The sequence below is a fragment of the Pinus tabuliformis genome, chromosome 4_1 (genome assembly GCF_031772625.1).
Source record: "Pinus tabuliformis cultivar Carrire ecotype Pingquan chromosome 4_1, CPIR1, whole genome shotgun sequence".
NCBI lineage: Eukaryota > Viridiplantae > Streptophyta > Pinopsida > Pinales > Pinaceae > Pinus > Pinus tabuliformis.
The window spans coordinates 736,007,628-736,022,252 of NC_142303.1; positions in this window are offsets into that span (position 1 = coordinate 736,007,628).

The following is a 14,625-nucleotide window of genomic DNA, read 5'->3' on the forward strand; positions in this document are numbered from 1 at the left end:
TTGTTTTCCTTTGGAAAATAATTTGTGTCTGTGTTATCACCAAAAATTGATCATCTAGCCATAAGTTACTAGATGGATCGAAGTACACCATGTAGGGCCAATTTTCCCATAGTAAAATTTCTTTCACTATAAGAAATTACTTAATCAACCACATTTTCAAGTTATTTCTCGTTAAACCCGTGAAGAATAATTAAATAAATCATTATTTATTTAATTATCTTCGTGGAATAATTAATTATACCATTATTTAACTAACATTCATTGTCATATTTGACCCAGTCATGAGAAATAAATAGGTAAATCATTATTTATCTTATTTTTCTCTAGGAATAGTTAATTAGTCATTATTTAGTTATTATTCCTTGTCAAGTTTGACTAAATCCCTTACTAATACTTAAATAAATAAATCATTTATTTATTTATTATTTCTAAATAAAAGTATTTAACCAATGTAAATACCTTTTCCCTCCAACCAAGTATAATAAAATATTCCAAATGGTTAATTCTAGAATTTGGTTAATAATATTTTATTATTTTCCATTATTTGAGAATAACCTAATATTTTGTTATGAATAGAAGGGTTTTACATTCATTCTTCACTTTCGATCATTTTCATTGTTGCACTCACTATTTCATCTTTGATTATTATCATTGTCGCACACCATTTTCTTTTCCTTTTGAGTTCTCATTGAGCTCAAACATTTTGTTTGTTGGGTTTTACACATTATAGAGGATAGATACTCTACAAAAGCTCAAAATATTAAGGATAGCCAAGAATCGATCCCATAGAGGGGGAATCGAAACATTATTTTTTCCCTTCATAGGTGTCATCTAATAAAATATATTCTTTATATATCTCGTTTCCATTGGATTATTGGAGTTACTTGAGCATATTTTCTTATTCCATTTTTCTATTTAACTATTTCTGTTGCATAGATCAAGTCTTTGGAAGGTTTTGTTTCTATTATTTGTTGTAGATCCGCACTGTTTAACAACCATTTTTACTATTAGGGTTGTTTGTCATCCACATTCTAAAGTGGTTTATTTTTGTATACCTTTGAGAAGAACATTGTAAAACAAATGGCGACTATACTGTGTTTTTAATTCTCATTCAGAAACCTAGGTGACCTTTGATTTTCATCTCAGGGTTTTTCCTTTTTCAATATCTTAATATTGTTTACTAGCATTCTAACCGTACATTATTCAAATTTCTAACTTCCACAAGTTTTCAAGGTATTTCCGCAAGTCACAATAACCAGTTGCGACAGAGACGAACAAATTTTCCAAGACTTGCTACCAGAGAACTAAGGAGTAGAAATCACACTTTTTTTCCTAAACCTGCGATATGGAGAGGTCCATAACACATTTTATGGCCCAAAAAGTGTGATATCCCTAGAATCAGGTCAGTACCTACGATTTTAGAGTTTCCAAGAATTTTTTTGATCTTTTCCTGGGCTTTTCCGAGAGCAGTCCGCTAAGTTGGTTGACCACTATGTTATCCCGCTTAGGCCCTCATCTACTATGTTTCACTCGTCGAAGTATAATTTATCCCCTTAGGGCTTCTAGTACACTTCCACCTTTATAGGAGGAGTTTGGCGTAGTAGAAAGTTTGAGTTTTTGCAGAGCTTTCACCTATATTTTTTAGATCTAAACCTTCCTTTTTGAGATCTCCAAAGATAGGTTGTTTCCATCCAGAGTTCCCTCTTGAACCCTGTTTTGTCATTATCCTTAGGGTACCATTGTTTTCCCTAGGTTTCACACCCATCTCCCTATCTTTTACAGCAGGTTTCCTCACTCATTTTTTGTTGTTGTTGCACCACTTTCTAGCAGCATAGTGTCATTTGATCCTAGTTACATCGACGCTTAGATCTCTTGGCCTTTTTTGTGTGTTTTCAGTTGGTTTCGTCACCAATCAAAACATTTTTTGCAAACCCAGTTTGAATGAGGTTTGGATAGTTGATTTACTTTTAGTTCGTCTATAGTATTTCAACAATCTTTTTTATTTTCCAAACACAATCTGGGCTTAATTAATAAATGCACTTACACACACAAGCACACCTTAAGCGAAGGGCATTTGGCTTATACCTCCAAGCCAAAACTTAACTTCATTAATTTATCTCATAAAATAGAGTCACAAACATTTTGTTTATCTCCATTCACCATTTTCGTGTCACTTGTGTTTTATAACCATAGTGCCACCAAGGAATTTGCGACAGAGACTCTTAGGCCTTCATCCTCAGTTTCCACTTAGGTGTATTAATCCTCTCCACTGGGTTCAAGTTATTCATCTCCCAAGTCCCCATATTAACTCTTCTTCTAGTTCATATGATTCCTCAAATGATTCCAAGCTTCCTTCACTGCATACCATCATCCTGTCAGGACCCACTGTAGGTGCAAGAAACCAACCTAGTGGTGGATCTAGTTCTATCTTGGTATTCACATATAGCAAAAACCATTTCATGAACCATTCTGGTAGCCCCTTTTCTACCATCCATTGCTTGGTTGAGTCTACCAGATTTTAACTAGTTGATTAACAACCCTATACACCATGAGGCTTGTTGGCCAGCTATGCCGACTAAGATTCCCTCATACATTCCCATGTTTGAGGGTACTTCTGGAGAGGACCCCATCAATAACATCTGCTCCAATCACATCTGCTCCTGCCATATGTGGTGTTCATCCAATTCCATCACTGATGACTTCATTCATCTTCAGTTGTTCCAATGCACACTCACTAGAGATGTTGCGTTGTTGTATGTTTACCAGCTCATCGCTTCTCATTCCACTTTCAAAATGATTGCTAAAGCGTTCCTTTCATATTTTCAGTTACCTCTCTGATACAACATAGGTACAGAGCTCTTGACCACATTTTGTCAGTCCTTTGCCACTCGTCTTTCCGATCATGTCCAGGAATGGTGTAGAAGGAGGAGCATGAGTCGTGCTCCTTCCTTTGAAGACGGTGTCTACCTTCATTGGTTTCTTAGGAACTTTTAGCATCCATTTCCATAGATGCCACCTCTCACTTTCCTCATATAGAGGAAGAATCTCTCCAGGCCTCTCTGAGATATGACTTGATTTGTGCTCAATCTGGTTATATCTATATTGGTATACCATATCTTCCTTGTCCTTGTAGTTCCAATGCACCGGGGGAATCTCATGCCACCGATGGTATTGTTGGATATATTTCACACCATTGGACATATAATCAACATAGTTATGGCTATCTGTAGGGGGTACCAGTTCCTCCAACAGTTATTCCCCTCCTTGTAGCAATGTGTATTTAGGACAAAGAACATATTATGAATTAACTTAACCATATTAGCATATTTTAGTGCCAGCTAGTGCTCAACCTATATACTAGATCGTTGTCACTCCACCATCTTACACCTGTGTACGACGAAGCACTCCAACCGCCTAGGCATTAGTGTAGCAGCCGCCCATGCATCCCCAGCCCCAGTAGCTGCCACACCCTCAAGGCCAAGTGTATGCACAAAAGAGTGTGATCAATACCCAAAATTAAAAGAAAAAGAATAAGGGGAAGGGTAAAAAGGTTAACTAGGGTAACCAGGGTAATCAACCCAATCAACCCCAACGGAACCAACCTAACACTAAAAACTAGTAACAGGGCAACCAACCCATGCAGAAAAAGGATATTCGTACGAGAAAACCTTTTGCATGTTGTGGTGTACATGTCCATTATACTCATCAGTGTCCCCTCTTACCTCATATGCGCCAAATGTGGGAATCCCAAATAGCTTCTAGAGGTCAACACCCATGCAACAACTGCCTCAAAATCCTAGCAATCTCAATTGGCCATGCTTACAAATCCTTTCTCTTAGCAAGGATTTGTTGCTGCTCAACCTCAATAAGGTCAAGTAGCCCAAACCTTATCATCCTGGTGAATACTAAATCCTCATGATGAATTCTAAGGGGGTCAATACCTCTGATATCAACTTACAAACTCGTTCGCATCAATATGACAAGCCATCAACTTCGCTGCAACCGAGCCCCAAACCAAAGAGTCTACTGAGCCTCTTACGACACCAAATGGTCCCTTATAGATCCCTCAGCCCAAAGTTGCGTCAATTCCCAAGATCCCCAAATGGACATTCCACCGTAATGTGACTTCTAATTGAGATTCCCACACATACAGTATACTGGACGACTTGGCGTAATCACTTGCTACAATGTCGATGCTAGAGGTTCTCCACTCATGCCCATCATAAAAGAAATATCTACTAAATTCTTTGGGTGCAGTAGATCCTTCAAATGATCCTTTGATTGTCTTTCCTATTGCTGCATCAAAACATCCTCCATTACCATTATTTGTTGCTTTCCAGATACCAGTTCGAGCCCATAATGCCATCATCTCCCTATCCATTATTGACAATGGTGCATCCACCTGCATCATTTGTGTTGCTATTTGGAAGCAACTCAAGTCACCTAAATTGTGCCCATCCACTTGGGATGGTCACCCCTCCGAGCCTCTCAATATGTAACGCAATTGTCCAGTGACTCTTGCGGGCAAGCCTATTTCTGTAGATATTGAGGTTATGGATGCCCCTCTAGATTACAACATTCTATTGGGTTGTAGTTACCCTTACGCCATGTCAGTCTTTGTATATCCATTTTTCCACAAGATGTGCTTCCCCCATGAAGGGATGATTGTCACTATGGAAAATTTGACATACTCCGAGCCGTCATACTTCACCTCCCCTGAGTCCATTATCTCATCGATGTTTGGAAAGTAGTCAGTCACCCCTCTCACTAGTGTTTCACCCAAAGTCTACAAAAATTCCACCTTGTTACGTGCTTACCTTGATCCTCCCCCTCCCATGTTTGAGCCCAACTCATCGATTGTTTGCATGTTACAAGCATCACGGGCTCCTCAAAAGTAGTCTAGTACCTTTGGTCAACAGTCACTTCCACAACATGTTGCTATTGAAACTTCAACCAGGCCATTAGTATCTACCCCTCTAGGACCTCTTGCTTTTGTGGGTGCCTCTCCTTTGTTCCCACCAAGAACTCTTCCTACAGGTCTTAACCATCCAAGAATCGTTTTGCCGGGACATTATCCTACAAGACAAATACCTTTATTGTTTTCTCCTCCAAGATTTTTTTTGTTCCTGTCATGGCTTCATTGATTCTCCCTAATATGACTTTGGGGATCCCAATTTGGTACATTGATCCCCCGGCAAGCACTCCACCTAGTCAACAGTCAGTTCCACAATGCCTTGCTATTGTGACTTTAGCCGATCCATCAGGATCTACCCATCTAGGACCTCCTATTTTTGTGGGTGCCTCTCCTTTGTTTCCACCAAGAACTCTTCCTCCAGGTCTTAACCATCTAGGAACCATTCTGCTGGGACATTGTCTTGTAGGACAGATACCTTCCTTGTTTTCTCCTCATGGAAGCTTTTATGTGCCTGTCATGGCTTCATTAAGTCTCCCTAATATGACTTTGGGGGTCCCAGTTTGGTACATTAATGCCCTAGCAAGCACTTCACCTGGTCAGCTCATACCATATCATGATTTGACCCTCATTCAACCTGGTTCCTACAACCATTCTCGTTGTGCCAAGTCCAGCACAACCTCAATAGGAACAAACTGTTGTTGTGAAAGCATCCAGACAGGGCGGCAAAGCCAAGAATAAGGAGCCTAAGGATAAGGCTCCCTAAGAACCTCCATCTCCTAGGCCTCCAAAGTCGACCTCTCCATGCACTTTGTGTGATGTTGTTGGGCATTCCACCAATAAATATACTGAACTTCCTCCTCTCAAACCTTTGGTTCATGAAATGTTTCCTGAGTCTAATATCCCTATGGTCCAGGTTACCTTACTAAATTCAGCCAAGAGACTTAAAACCTTGGGCAAAATCACCCTTATGCCTTGTGTGATCATTATGCCCATTATTCCCATCATTTCCCTCATCTTGAAAAATTTCGTTATTTCCTCCAAGTGCTTCATGACTTCAAGGCCACTTGTACTAAATGATCTACTCCTCTACATGTGGATTCTAGTAGCACTAGTACACTAGAACAGGGGGACTTTGTTCCCACCATTGTGATCCCTCCCCCCGATGTGAAGATGAGGGACTCAATAGTCCATAACCTTTACCTATCATCATCCTTGAGATCCTCATAGGAAAACCTCCCTGAGGTTCTCATGCACACTTCTGTCAAACCTCCCTCGTCGGAAACCCAGGTCTCAACATCGATAGATATTCCATCTATTAGCTCGTTGTCTAGCACCTCAGGTGAAGCGTATGTGAACTTTCTTTCTCAGGATGATCCATGAAGTACTGTTGCCACATAATGTAGTCTCTTTTCTTCCAGTTCTCTAATATTCTAGTCCAATGAGGACATTATGGAATCCATGACTACCCCTCATTACCCTTGGGATGATGTGGTGCGTACTTCCTTATGTATATTTGAACCTAGAATTTTTTGCCCCATCTTACTCGCGATCATCAACGATGTATCAGATACCAGACCCCTTTTTGTCTTCTCATTGGCAATGGCATTTATCTTCATGGTGTTGATTTTATCCTTTGTCATTGTCTCACTTATCACTATAGCTAGGACATTAAATCATTTGTAAGGACTTGGATAAGGGGGCATATCTTCTAGAGGATTTTGAAGGCCAACTTCTTCCTAATACTCGCAATGCACTTTACCACAATAAATTTTACCCATATCATATCACATTTATTTACATGTATTTATTTTTGTCATGCATTTAGGTAGTTTGCATCATCTCATTTGTTGTATTTCTCACCTTTTAGATGGATCCATCATTCACACTATATATCGGTTATGCTGACGGTGCGAGTCACTTCTCCAGGAATCTAGCCTCAGCAACATGGGCCATTTTCACCCCGTTGCATACATTATTACATTCTAATGACGTGTAAATTGGATATGCCATGAATAACCTGGCAGAATATGATGTGGTGGTAGGTTTTTTAGTCGATTCCTTTTGCTCATCGCATCCTTCATCTTCATGTTCATTTAGATTTCTTGTTGCTTTTCATGCAATTGAATGGTGTGTATCAAGTGAATAACCAAGTCTTATTTACAAAATATCTACGAGATAAGTTGTTTGTACATGAATTTGAAACCATTAATTTCACTCATGTTCCTAGAGCGCAAAATAACTATGTAGATACCATTGCAAACAATATTCTAGATTTGCATTTATCAAATGTTTACCGCAGAAGACAACAATAACCAAAACAAATGGTGAACCAAAATCGACATATAAAATATTCATAACCAATTATGTATCGACATATATAAATAAATGTGTTTAGATTCCACCACTCTAAATACATCTTGTACACTCATAGCATAGTGGGTGGAAAATAGGCCCCAACATCTCCTTATCATACTTTGGAGGATCTCGTGCCAGGTTGGGCCAAGATGCTTGAATCCTTTTTTTTTGAGAACTCATAACAAAATGGTGCTCCACAAACTCCTCCTACTACGGGACATCATTCCCACCTTTCCATACCAGATTAGTCCCCTCCATCACATATGTTTTCATGTAGTATCCCATGCTTGGGGGAATGATGGTTTTCACCTGAACATATTCTAAATTGATTAGCATAATTCTTGGCCTAGATCACCGCGGGATCTAGGTATGGTGGATTATCCTCCCATTCCTCGGATAGTTTTTCCTACCAGCCTCTCTGGCGAGCCATATTCACATTTCATATCGTAGATGTTTGATACCATATCTTCAAATATTCTACTCTATGCCATACTACCTTTACCAAATAGTCCCCACGTTTTACTTAGTGGGTGAGGATGATTCTAGACCTCCTCTAGTAGTTCATTCTCATTTTCCTCTTCCCTTAATTCTTCACCAAGAACCATCATTCCAAGAAGCATTAAGGGAATCTTTAGAAAAGTAAGGCCGCTTGCCTAAAAGTCACAGTTCTTGATTCCAATGGTCGGTTTGTCTGCTACAATATCCACAAGATTTAGGGCCTTTTTCTCCTCCCCAAATTCACCAAAGTTCAATTAGAAAATGAATTAAGTTGGAGGGAAAAAGCCCTTTTCTAAAAAAACCCACAGTTTTTATGTCGCCCATTGCAACTAAATCGTAGATCAGTTTTATGAAATGATAATACCATTAGAAATATCTCATCGAGCAATATAATGGGTTTCTATTCATTTTTGATGATTTGACACTTCACCTGGAAGCCATTTTTCCAAGAAGGGTCACTTCATCGCCTCTCAAAATTGAATTTCTTCATATGTGACACTTGTACTTTGGGGACCACCTTCCCTTGGTTCTTGTTGTCTTGCGTGTCGATTTTTGTCGTGAGGAATCATCATTTTATCATGTTTTCATGGTCCCCGCCGGGCCTATTCTGTGTGGAAGCATCATAGAGTCACCCGTGTTCAGACCATCTGCAATGAGTCACCTTTACATCCATGGAGTTTTTTTCATGTACCATTTTATCATGTCATTGTATTCCATCCATATTTTCATACCTTTCATCCTTTGCTACCCATTTGGGTCTTCAGTCATACTGTCTATCATCCCCTCCCGAGTCGAGTTAGTCATTGTCAGGTCAACCATGCACTTTATGCTCTGATAAGGGAAGCCGTCTATTTTTCCCTTAGTCCAATTTTCTACATTTTCTGTGGTGTCATTCCATCACTCACATTACTATTTTCCCTCGTGACTTAGTTGAGGATACTTATTGCCTCACTTATGGCGGCTGTTATTATGTCGATATCAACACATCTATTCCAGAAAAATGGCCTAGAGGGTGATGTATCTTGGTTCTAGCTCCCACTCTTCTTCGGTGCCTTAGATCAATAAAAGTTACTCATCATTTCCCTTTGACTTAATTGTTTCATGCTCGTGATTCATACACTTGATGGTCCGGTATTGCACAAGATTGTACCAGTGATTCCTAGCTGTGTGTGAGATGTTTTAGACCTCATGAGGGGGTGGCCCTTGAGGTAGCCCCCAACATTCCCAGAAGACTTCATATTATGCTACAGCCTCAGATGCATTTATGTAGATTTGATGGATTCGGTTCCGTCGCTTACAACATTCATAGCATATATGTCTCCTTCAGATGATCCATTCAATTTTACAGATCCATTTCCTATTTAGCAAGGCTTCTTTGACTGTTCTACCCTCCCTAGCATCCATTTTTTAAAGGAAGGGCCATTATATCTCATGCACTCAGATGTTATTGTATTCATTCCTAGCTCATGTGTTTCCCAGGCACATTATGTATATGGGATACATTGTATTACATTTTTTCTCATTTATGTCAGCATGTCAGGTACCATTCAATATGTACTTTAGTTCTCAGTTTCATTTTTTTGGCCACATTATTATTTTTTTTACTGATTTATCTCTGGAGGTATAGGTATGCCTGCCCCACCTCACTAAAGGCAGGTACCACAACATAAAAAGAGATGTATATCATTTATTTGGTCTCACTCCCCCAGTCACTATCCTCTTTCGATTCAACTACATTTGTCTCTCTCTCTCTCTCTGGCTCCCCTTCAGTGTCTAGTGATTGTGTCCTTACAACGTGCTTCGGTCATATGTTTTTCTCCTAACACTCATACATTAGGGGGCAATTTTTTATTACAAAAAAATGATCATCTAGCTATTGAGTGATAAAAGGTGCCTTTTTAACTCCTAATTATATTCACATTAATTATAAATCCAAGTAAGTCTTTCTATTTCAAGAGTGTACACAGTATGTGGGGGTTAGTTAACTCAGAGAGTAGTGCTTCTAAATTGCATTATAGTCCTTCCAAATACAAGAGTAAATGGATGCAGCCAGTAAATCCTAATAGCAATTGAAAGAAAACTCAATCCTCTAATGAAACTAAATCATACATTCATCAAAGTAACAACAATCATCAGTCAATAATACAGCAGCAATAACTCATTCCTTGTTTAACTAATTTATTCAATCAAACACAATTCTTAATATAAGCAACAGATGATCTCCATCTAAGAGCTTCGACAGCAGTAGTCAATGCTCTTTACAATATATGATCTCAAAATAGAATGCTTAACTAAATAAATAGATATGAAATAATAATAAACTATATCAACGATATTACTTGAAAAATATATGAACAGAACAATTCCGTTGAGATTGGAATGCAGTAAGTAGCAAAGCGATATAATTGTAGAAAGTAGAAATTCAATCAAACCATCACACTACAAGAATCATAAATTCATGATACAGGAACATCAAGTGAATCCACAAGGGCTGGGCCCTTAGCCACTACTGAACACTGCCGAATTACTTTAGGAGATGCAAAGGAACAACAATTGGCTTATATATTAATCATTGCATAAGTATTACAACAAGGCCATGCTCTACTCAACAATAAGAGTCAATGATAAACGTTACAATTTGTCAATAGTCATTCTCTCCCTTTCTGCTTCCAATTGTTCCCTTTTTATAATGGAAAAGAGGTAAAAAGATAACTAGTAAAAGCAATCCCTCAGGATCAAGAGATCCTGAGGGATTCACGCAATCTTCCAACTTCAGTCGCTTTTCCTCCTTGCATTGATCCCTATCATTTCTTTTGTCTTTATCTGTAACTGTCGGACTCCTTCCTTGGCTTGTTTCTATTTTTCTATTTCTTGGTTAGGGAAAAAATAGTTGTCCCTTTTTGTATTTTTCCTGCATAAAGAAGGATAATGATCAACCAAATTGTAATTACAGATAATTTCCTCATTCTTACCATAATTCTTTCATTTATTAATATTTTAGGATATAAAAGGGATAGAAATAAAGGAAAATAATGATGAAATAAATAACATATGCATACCTTCTCCATGACTCAACATACTCCCCTGCTTACCCTTTTTCATGTCCTCATGAAAACCATGTAGTTCGTGTGCAGAGCAGTCAAGGAATAAGATGGAGAAGGAATGTCATAAAGTGGTCTAAAACCATGATTTTTCAGCAAGAGCTCAAGGATAGGCCCTGTCTTCCCTTCAGGTAGTTCATATATAGCTTTATAACCTTCGGCAGGGTACCAAACAATAGGGCTACACAACCTACAACCCAGCTAATAACGCCCTTCCCTTAAGATGAGGTTGCTGTAAGTAACAAAGCGTTTTATAAGAAGCTTAAAGTTTTTATAATTGAATGGCTCCCTGTTTTGTACATTACTATTAGAAACTATCCACCTCAACTTAGCTGCAACCAAAGAGCTTTCCTAAATAGAAATGAAGTATTCTACTCCCTTATGGACAATCTCTTTGTGAATGGGCCCCAGGATTTGGATTACTCCTTCCCTCTTCATCAGACTTTTGTGTCTGGCCAACATTTGTAATGGGTACTTTGGTTCACCTCCGACCCATAGGTCCAGTCCATTTTCCTGCCTTTGGAAAGTGTTATGGGTCTTGAACCATTTCAATTGATTAACAACGAATGAAATGGACCTGGAACTACACATCTCCTATAAAAGGACTGGGGTTCTTTTCAATTTCTTCTTCTAATATAAAATTGTGTAAATAAAATTCACATAGTAACCTCTATATGTTTATCCCATGATGCTTACAACAGTTTATAAAATCATCAATTGTTTTCAACTCTATCGGTTTTCTAGCCTTGATAGCTTTGATCTTTAATTGTAAGTATCCTTCCATCAAAAATAGGGCATAATAATTGCCAGGAGATCTACATGCAAATATGTCAGTATATAAGGAGAAAATAGTGTCCATTTGACTCTTGGCCTTTTCCAATCTAAGCTTTATTTTCTCGGTCCTCTCTTCTGCCTTTCTGTATTTATCAAATGTCTCACTTTCTGAGATGTTCATGTCTTGAAGCTGCGTTTGTAATTCTTGGTATTTTTGCTGTGGGACTGTTTCTAGCTCAAGGTGTTATATGGTAAGCCGAGCTTTTGCCAGATTTTCTTGAATATTTGCTATACTAGGGTCGATGCCTGTCATAATGTCTTCAGCTTGAATATTTGTCTGCGTATTCTTGCCATGAGAGTGGATTTTTATTCTCTGCATGTTATTATTATGGGATTGAATGCTTATAGTCTATGTACTTTTTTTATGGATAGTCCATCCTTCTGTTTGGGTGGTCGTGTTGTTAGAGGGTACCACATCCGTTTGAATAGCTACATTACAAAAATGTATACTCTCTGTTAGGGCAACTGCTTGTACAATAGTGACATGTTTTTCCTTAACAATTGGAGTGAATATGGGCTTTGTTTGAGTCCCAGTGACCTTTGTATCATGAAATTCAGTTTGAATGGCTACATCTAATGTTTCCATGGTTTTGTTTAAAACTTTCCCTGCTATTAATGTCCTTATCCATTGCCTGATTCTTTTCACTAATTTTTGCAACCTCTATTGTTCCCTTCTAAGCCTTTTAATTTTGTTTTTCTTCTTTTCAGAAGGAACAACTGTTCCACTAATCGTTTCTACTGTTAGTGAGCTTTGCTGCTTATTTGGATTTTGTTCTTCAAGAGCTGTGTCCTTACCTTGACTTGTTCCTATTTCTCTTCTTTGTCCCACATCCTGTGTATTTAAACCGACCCGACTGGGTTCTCCTAGAGGTGCATTACTAGTTTGGTCCACCTCTTCTTGAGTAACTTCTGCCTCTCTTTCTTCTCTACCGATTACATTTTCTGATATGCCCCTATCATGGGCAAAGTTTCCTTTCGATTATGTTGCTTCAACATTAAGGTTGAGCAGGCTTTCGAGTTGTATAAATTCATTCATATTGGCCAAAATCTGGGCCAATTCCATATTAAATAAGTATCGTGGGGGAATTGTGTTTGGAGTTAAGGGGAGTTCTGTTTCATTCTTCTCCTCTTCACTAGAGTGCTCTATTTCTACCTCGAGTTCTGACTCTCAGTCATCCCGTCCTTCCAGCTGTAACTGTTGCTCATTTTCTGGACTCGATAGTTCTATGGGTTGGCTGCTGCTACCCTAGGGATTTTCAGCCGTTCCCAAGCTTGTCTCTAATCTGGCAGAATGTCTACATTTTTGTGGAATGTTTACTGTGCTAGTAGTCCTTTTCCTTTTTGGAGCAAGTAAAGCTAAGCCCCCTTCTATGGTAAATACTAATTCTTCCCAACTAGTTTGTTGCTGGGCAAGGTTATAGCTTACTATCAACCTAATTAAGCAATGATGACTCATGACAGTTTCTATATGCCAGGATTTTTTTATGCTTCGAGAAGCGTGATGCAATAAGAAATTCAAATATGCAGGCAAGTTTATAGAACATTTCTGCTTCAGAACTGCTAATAATTTAAGGTGTCGTGGCCTTACAACATCTTTTCTCTGTCGCATGTGATATAGCTCTTAATGATTCTAGCCAATTCTGTCCACAGTTCTCCAAGGGATGAAGGTTGAAATCCTTTGCCTTTGACAATCAAGTTCTGTCACTCATCCTGAAAGACTGCAATAGCATCCTGCAACCTCAATTTTTTATGAGTCCATATGGGTCTGACTACTGGTAATCTGGACACTTCAGCTATTACTGCGTCTGTCACTGTAATTTTCCTTCCTCTTATCTTAGAATGTTCATTCTGTAAATTTTGTAAGAATTCAATAGCAATGGCTTCATTGGGTTGTTGTAGTCATGTGAAATATGCAACCCATCTGGATCTAACTAGAATTTCCCTGGCAGTATCAGAAATAGCTAGTATGAGTGGCTCCCTGCACACTATTCTTCCTCCCATTTTACCTGAATTATGGACACTATTAGATAAACACAGGTAACACAAAAATAGGTAGAGCAAAAAATGGAACAGTAATTTGTTAATATCAGATGATACTTTTTCAGCATGGATACCGTTAAAGACTTGATATTATGGAATGTTGTATAGTCTAATATAACCAAATAAAGGACTGACACGCATGCATGAGTGCTTTGGGAGTCACCCTCTCCCCCCTTAAAATGATAGGTCGCCTTTGACCGGTTAAATGAAGGAATGATGCACTAGCGGTGACGTACAAGAGTGGTAAAAATGGAAAGCTATACATATTTATGATAGGATCACAAAAATATCGGGGTACTAAAATCGATGCATAGAACGAGAATTATGAATAAATGTGGAGATGTTGTGGAATGATTCGAAAAGGGAGAAAGGACATCTTACGTGGGCAAGATGCTTTGCGGTCATTATTCCACTTAAACCACTATGATTGATTTTTTAAAAGATATCTCATGCATAAAGGTTCAAAAAAATAAATCAAGGATATAATCTTCTCTATAATAAAGATAAAGAATAAGAAAAGGGAGTTATAATCACTATTGATGTTGAAAATTTGACTCCAATACCATTAGCAGAGCTTCTGTTGCCCACAGCTGTTTATAACCTTGACAAAGTTGCTTTTTCAGCCTTTGGAACCGTGATCCTTTATGTATAATTAGGAAAGCGCCTTATGATGTCAGAATGGAGGCCATCGTGCTAGCTTGGTGACCAGATTAATCATAATGTCATTCACTGGGGAGGAGCAAAAAGTGGGCAGGCCAGCTTGTGATGAGACCTCATGTTCCAAGGAAATTATTTTTTCTGATGCATCCATTGGATCATATCACTGGTGTGGTGGCCATAGTGGGAATTCTACTTCGCTGCTTCCTTATGATCATGATAGGC